Here is an 8,078-nt window from a genome sequence, read left to right on the forward strand (position 1 = left end):
CACATGGGAGCTCGTTACTGTCTGTTACTCCAGTTCCAAGGGATCTGACACCCTCACACCAATGCACATAAAATAAACTTTACAAAGTTATTTTTTTTAAAGTTTTTAGTAGAGTAGAAAAGAAAGAAAGGAAAGGAAACTTTTAAGTTCTGATAACATCTAAAAAAACACAGTGTACATTATTCACAGTTATACATCAGAAATAACCCTTTTGAAAATAAAGAAGTAAACGACCACGACCATATTTAATATTGTACCGATAGAGTAAAAAAATAATAACAAAGAGGAAATTGTCACTTTATTTAAATGAGACAATTTTTCTATGTAGCAAAGGTCACCATCTGCTCTGCAACTAAGTGACTTAAAACAATAACTATTTTATTTGCTTGCAGTTCCTCATATTGACAATTTGTGCTGGACTCAAAGAGGCAATTCATTGGCTGTGGCTTCCTGGGGTCATTTATATGATTGTGTCATCCAACCGCTTGAATTGGAGCTGGGTGATTGAATTCTTCACGTGTCTGATGACAAATGCCCAAGTAGGTTGAGAACTCCCCGGCTATAATAGTTGATCTGTGTTCTCTGTGCCTAAACCAAGCTAGTAGTCCCCACAGGTTAAGAGATGAAAGTGACTTTTGCAAGGCTTCTAAGGCTTGGTCCTGGAAGTTCTTCAGCAGTGCTTACGCTGTATTCTGTTAATCAAAGCAAATCACAAAGCCAGTCCGACTTCGATGAGTTGAAAAAGCGGTCTCTTTTTTCTTTGAAAAAAAAAATCATTTTCAATTGTTATTGAGGGTTGGCGTGTATACATACATGTATGGGGTGTGTGTGTGTGTGTGTGTGTGTGTGTGTGTGTGTGTGTGTGTACGCGCACCTGCGCATGCGTGTGTGTTATCTCATGGCGTATGTGTGAGAGCAAGTGCACACCTGTTATGTGTAGAGGTCACAGGACAATTTTGGGAAGTCAGTTCTCTCCTCCTACCATGGGCTTATGGATCACGTGTTTTTTTACCTGTCTCCATTTTGCTGGTCGCAGTTCCCTTCTTGATGAGAGGAAGCAAACATTGCAAATAGCAGGCATAAGGTGTGGTGGGAGGCACTGTGGCTACCTTTGCAATCATCTACAGTACAGTGTAAAACATTAGCTAAGTACACTAATGTGAAAGATGATACAAATTGGGGTTGGGGATTTAGCTCAGTGGTAGAGCGCTTGCCTAGCAAGCGCAAGGCCCTGAGTTCGGTCCCCAGCTCCAAAAAAAAAGAAAAAAGAAAAAGAAAAAAAAAAAAAGATGATACAAATTGTAAAGCTGTACTGAAAGGGGTGAAAGATGTCCTCAATAGTGAAATAAGCCTACTTGTGAATCAGAAGGCTGTGTTGTAGAATAGCGGCCCTTGCTATGTGTTCAATCTATTTGAATAAAAAATTCCACAAAATCTTCAAGGAGCTCAATAGGCAAAAATAGCAGACACTTCTGAGAAAGTAGGTTGTTGAAACCTCAAAGCTCATCTCCAGTAACACTTCTCTTCCAACAAGGTCACACCTTGGAATCCTTCCCAAAGAGTTCAACGAACGAGAACCAAGAATTCAAGCACAGGATCCTATGGGGGCCATTCTCATGCAAACGCCCACACTAGTGGTGGACGTACTCATAATCCCAGATGTAGGAGGCTGAGACCAGAAGATGGTGAATTCAACTCCAGCCTGGGACATATAACAAGACCCTAGATGATAGATAGATAGATAGATAGATAGATAGATAGATAGATAGATAGATAGATAGATAGATAGACAGACAGGCAGATAGATGAATAAATAAATAAAATTTAGAGCTGACCAGTTGTTCTGAGGATTCAGTGGTTCAAGGACATCAAAAAAACTGATTTTAAGGAAAACTCATTTTGAAGAGAAAATGTGAATATCCTCTAAGGTTAATATGTAGACATCCCAAGGCCCAGACATTCTCCTCCTTGGCATATGCTCTAGAAAACTTATTTTACTATTTCACTGTGGATTTCTTGTTGTTTTAGTCTATGACAATCTCGGTCTATTCTCAAGCTTGTTATGTAGCCGAGGATGGCACTGAACTCCTGAACCTCCGATCTCTGCTATCAAGTTCTGGGATTCTAGAACCCATTCTAGAACTCCATTCAGCTTGCTCTAGAGAAACCATTAAACCCTTAAGATTATTAGAACAGGAGTCTATCTCAGTTCATTTTGTGTTGCTGTAACAGAATATCTAAGACTGAGTAATATATAAAGAACATAGACTTATTTCTTACAGTTTTGGGAACTAGAAAAGCCAAGATTAAAGTCCCTACAACTGGCAAAGTCCTCTTTGCTGCGTGATCCTAGGCTTTGGGGGAGGATTCGTTCAAATGAAATTTTGAGGTAGTTGTGTTGGCTAGTTTTTATGTAAATTTGACACAAGTGAGAGTCATGTGGAGGAGGGTGCCTTAATTAAGACACTACCTCCAAAAGGAGGGCTAAGTCCTTTAAAGGTGGTGTCATCCCTGGGCTAGGGACCCTGAGGTCTATAAGAAAGTAAGCTGAACAAGCGATAGGGAGCAAGCCAGTCAGCAGCACTCCTGCATGGCCTCTGCCTCAGCCCCTGCTCCCCTGCTTTTTCCTTATTTGAGTCTCTGCCCTGACTTCCTTAAATTATAAACAACAGTGTTATGGAAGTATAAGCCAAATAAACTCCTTTCTCCCCATGGTGCTGTTGGTCATGGTGTTTTATCCCAGCAACAGAAACCCTGACTAAGGCATCAGTGCTAGCCATAAGAGAATATGAAAGGAAACTAGGCACTACATTGTGAAGCAAGATTCTGGTACTGTTCTGGAAAGAAAGCATTATAGAGTACCCTTTCTTCCTGATCGCACCTAATTCAGGATCCTTGTCTCCTTGGTCCCTCTTCATAAATGTTCCCGATATGACTCAGTTCTACAGTAGTGAGTCCTTCCTAATTCCCTCTTATTGAGATACCACATATTCCCCCAAGGTACTAATGCCTCCCAGGTGGGAGCACAACTTGTTTCCACACAGGTATGTCTGGTGGTGTTTGTCTAGGAGGCGTAGCAGAATGAGCATAAAATGTATATCTGTAGATGACATCAGCCTTTGAAACCTCCAGTTGGGCAATGTTTCGTGTAGGTGTGACCCATAATTCCTTGAAAAAAAAAATGAAGGTGATGGGGAGTTGAGAGAAAAGATGTGTTGCAGCTGGTAAGATGAGTTAGAGAGTGAGGAAAGGCACTCGCATCGAGCCTGACAACCTAGAACTTCGTAGAGAGAATCAACTCCTACAAGGTGTCCTTTCCTCTCTAACTGCCTCCTCACTGTCACTCTCTCTCTCTGTGTCTCTCTGTGTCTCACTTTCTGTCTGTCTCACTCTCTGTCTCTGTCTCTGTCTCTGTCTCTGTCTCTCTCTCTCTCTCTCACACACACACACACCCCTTTCTCTCTCTCTCTCTCTCTCTCTCTCACACACACCCTTTTCTCTCTCTCTCTCTTTCTCTCTCTCTCACACACACACACACACACCTCTCTCACACACACACACACACACACCCCTTTCTCTCTCTCTCTCTCTCTCTCTCTCTCTCACACACACACACACACACATCTCTCTCTCTCACACACACACACACCCCCCTCTCTCTCTCTCTCTCACACACACACACACACACACACCTCTCTCTCTCTCTCACACACACACACACACCCCTTTCTCTCTCTCTCTCTCTCTCTCTCTCTCTCTCTCTCTCTCTCACACACACACCTCTCTCTCTCTCTCACACACACACACACCCCTTTCTCTCTCTCTCTCTCTCTCTCTCTCTCTCTCTCTCTCTCACACACACCTCTCTCTCTCTCACACACACACACCCCTTTCTCTCTCTCTCTCTCTCTCTCTCACACACACACACCCCTTTCTCTCTCTCTCTCTCTCTCTCTCACACACACACACACACCCCTTTCTCTCTCTCTCTCTCACACACACACACACACACCTCTCTCTCTCTCTCTCTCTCTCTCTCACACACACACACACACACACACACACACACACACGAAGTAAAAAAAAATTTCAGATTTGGTCCCCAGCTCCAAAAAAAAAAAAAAAAGAAAGAAAAGAAAAAAAATTTCAGAGAGTGTTTGTGTGTATATGCACATGTGATTTCAGGTTTCTGAAACAGAACAAAGCACTAAGAGATAAGTTGAGACAACAAAATGACATCAGGACACTGTTCCCAACCAACAAAGAGTCATCGTTGTGCCCTGGCTTGACTCACTTTCCCTCTAGCCTTTGGCAGCTTGGGACAAAAAGAAAAACTTACAGAAATTGGCACCACCTGACTTGAGCAAGGGCTACAGAGGTGGCTGCTCTCGCAGAAGACCAGGGTTCACCTCCCAACACTCCCAAATGGGCTCACAACTATCTGTAACTCTAGTCTCAGGACATCCAATACCTTCTTAGGGCACTGCAGGCAGGTAGAGCCCAGACACACAGGCAGAGGAAACACCCATATACATAAAATAGAAATAAATCATTTTTCAAAAGAAGCAGGAAAGAAAAGAGAAAAAAAAAGAAAAGAAAGGAAAAAAAGACACAAAACAGGTGAGACCTTTAGGTCCTCGTGTATCTAGGGTTGGCTGTGGTTCACTATAGTTAGGCTGGTCAGGAAGAGGGCCGTGCTGTATTTTAATGCCCAAAATTAACCTGTGAGCCCCAAGGGCCTAGTAACTTCTTAGAATGCTGGGAATTGTAGTTCTTTTCAAAGCCTCATGGGAAAGTAACTATAGGTTCATCCTTATAAACCCCTGTAGCACATGGCTCAGGGCCATTCTCAGCTGGGAGATTTCAGAGAATGGTCCTGACTAAAGTCCATCTCTTGGTCAGCATTTAATATTTAATAAATCTTGCCTTAAACTTGGCTCAAAATGGTGGGCTTGATTTTTCTCTGGCAAATCTTAGGATGAATAGTACCAAGGACATTTAAGGGTCATATATCGCATTTTAAAAAACATACTTAATGTTCTGGATACAACATAGCCCTCAGGATGTTTCATAGGTGAAGAAATGAACTCAAAGGGGTTATACAACTTATTTCAGGTCACATGTTCAGAAGAATAGATACTTGTCTGTATCTGGCTTCAAATACCACCTAAGTTTGCCCTTTGACCCTGACAGCTAGAAGAGGAGTCCCCAGCTGCATGTGCATAAAACACACTACAGGAATCCAGGGAAGCAAGGAGCCAGACGTAAAGAAAAATTCGCTCTAAAGGTCTACTCAAAAGTGTACCTGGTCCTTTCTCTCTCTTCTCTCTCTTGCAAATAGCCAAAAATAAGATACTCATGAAATGGGCTAAAGAGATGGCTCAGCCGTTAAAGGCTAGGCTCACAACCAAAAATATAGGATATGAAACACTAGAACCAGGGGTGAAGGAAGGTACAATTTAAACAGTCACTGGGCTTGCATGTCACCAGACCCCTAAAGTAGCAAACTTTCCCCAAAATAAAAACAAACAGGAGGTGGCTTCCAGGCACCTACATCATCCCGGTGACTCATGTGGTAGGCTCTTCCTTAGCCTGTGGAAATGAGACAATCGGAGTGCTGGAAATGAATGTGTGTCCCTGAGTTGGCCTGGATGCATTTGGAGTCTTTTTTTAAAGATTTATTTATTATATATAAGTACACGGTAGCTGTCTTCAGACACACCAGAAGAAGGCATCGATCTCATTACAGATGGTTGTGAGGCACCATGTGGTTGCTGGGAATTGAACTCAGGACCTCTGGAAGAGCAATCAGTGCTCTTAACTACTGAGTCATCTCTCCAGCCCGCATTTGGAGTCTTAATGGCCTGCGGGAATGGTCCACAGTAAATGTTCCCTCTGATCGACTTCAGTTCTCAACAGATGACTCTTCTGAATAGTGAGCTTTACGTATGGGACAGGACATGTGACTATGGGTAGAGGCTACTCTCCTACTCCCACAGACTCGGGGTTCCACTGCTATGTTACAGCACCCCACTCTCTGTTTTTTCTGCTCTGCTGTTCTTTCTACCCCGCTGAGCATGGAGCTGGGGATAAATCTGAGCTCCTTTGAGACTGACCAGTTTTTTCTTCTGAGGAAAATATATACCGTCTTTCTCGATCATAGAAAGATCATAGTAAGATCAAGTTGGTCTTGGAACATTAGCAGAGAACTTGGTAAGTTCTCATAGTAGAAGCAAAAGAGACTGAAAAGGGACTGTCTGTCACCAGTGATAGTATTCTTTTGGAACTCAGCCATTCTTGGACCCTGTGTACCTGGGAAATCCCAGGTCCATTGAATCTGCCTGCCACACCCTTTCCTGTCTCATCTTTGACTGACTTCAGCCATGTGAATGTCCCTTTCGTCAATCTGACCCCACATATCCTCCAAAGAAGGCACAGACTTGGCCAAACGCCCTTAGTGCTTCCATTTTTGCTTTGCTTTAGTTTTTGGTTTTGTTTTGTTTTGTTTTGTTTTGTTTTGTTTTGTTTGAGACAGGGTCCAGCCTGGACTAGACTCAAATTCATGATCCTCTGTATGCTGGGATTTCAGCCACGTGCCAGCACCCCGCCCTGATTCCGGTCCTTCCATTTATATTCACATCTATTCTGTAGCCTATAGACCCACTCAGTTTGCAGAGACTATAGTATTTTCTTTCATTAATTCTGTCTTAATCACTCTTAGTCTGCCTCAGGAGAGAGAGATGAAGCACAGAAGTGCCGTGGTTAGGGCTGAGGCTGACCCTGGAAGCCAACATGGAGGGAGGAGGAAGAGAGAAGGGTCAGCTGGGTGCGGGGCCTCCAGAGAAACTGACCAGAACAATTAAGAACAAAGCCTGCGCGCTCTTCCGCTGAGGCCGAGAGCCTGACCTTGGCCTTCCGAGAACAGCTCTAGGAAATGGCTGAGATTCCAGATGTGGAAGGAAGAGGCTGGTGAACAGGAGCTGGGCTCCGAGAAGAAAGCAGCCTCTCTGGGTTTCAGGGAGGAGCCAACGCAGTCAACGTATTTGCTATGTGGGTTGTTTGCCAGGTAGCCATAGAAGACAGGTGTCCGGCCAGGCGAGCCTAGCGAAAGGCTTCACCCCACATCTTCCCCAGGCCTTGTGCCACTGCAGAGAGTTTCAGTGATGGGATAAAACAAGCCAACACAAGTGACACTTGTGTGTCAAGCACTGTCTGCACCGGGTAATTTTGTCTATCTGATTCCTCTCATTCCAGCTTTACTCTGGATCTCAAGGTGGAATCTACTATTAATATCCCCATTTTACAGATATGAAAACTGGCTTTTCGGATGAAGGAATCTGCCCAAGAGCCCACAGACATCATTTCCAAGTCTTTTTTTTTTTAATTTTTAAAGATTTATTTATTACATATAAGTACACCATAAGTACACCGTGGCTGTCTTCAGTCACACCAGAAGAGGGCATCAGATCTCTTTACAGATGGTTGTGAGCCACCATGAGGTTGCTGGGAATTGAACTCAGGACCTCTGGAAGAGCAGTCGGTGCTCCTAACCACTGAGCCACCTCTCCAGCCCCTCCAAGTCTTTTGAAGAAAATGTGGACACAGTCCATGGATTTTCAAAGCTTTAAGGTTCTGCGTCATTCCTACTTTCTAGCCTCCCAAGACTCAGGGAACGGACCAGAGATACACACTTGCTACATGGGCCCCCCAACCCCGTGTGCCCCTTGATTTCTTGGCTGGAAACCCCTTAGGACTCAACTCCTCACTCCTGTGTCTGAGGCTCAACCTCTGGTCTTCATCATCCTCTATTAGGTGTCTGGCTAGTGGTAAAACCGTAGAGACTAAGATCTAGGTGTAAGTTCTGAATAGAGGTGTGGCGTTGGCAGACTAAGGACATGGGTACAATTAGGATCAGTGTGAGGGTTTCATTTAAGAAACCCTAACTCAGACGTGAAGTAAACCCTTAGCAGTTAGCGCCCCATCCCGGGGATTACAGCTGAAGTGTAGAGGTCAGAGAGTTTCTCACCTCTGGTCCCCTCCCAGTTTTCTAAGGCACCGAGGGCCAGGCAGGAAGCATC

Source organism: Rattus norvegicus, chromosome 8 (genome assembly GCF_021556685.1).
Source record: "Rattus norvegicus strain SHRSP/BbbUtx chromosome 8, alternate assembly SHRSP_T2T, whole genome shotgun sequence".
NCBI classification, from domain to species: Eukaryota; Metazoa; Chordata; class Mammalia; order Rodentia; family Muridae; genus Rattus; species Rattus norvegicus.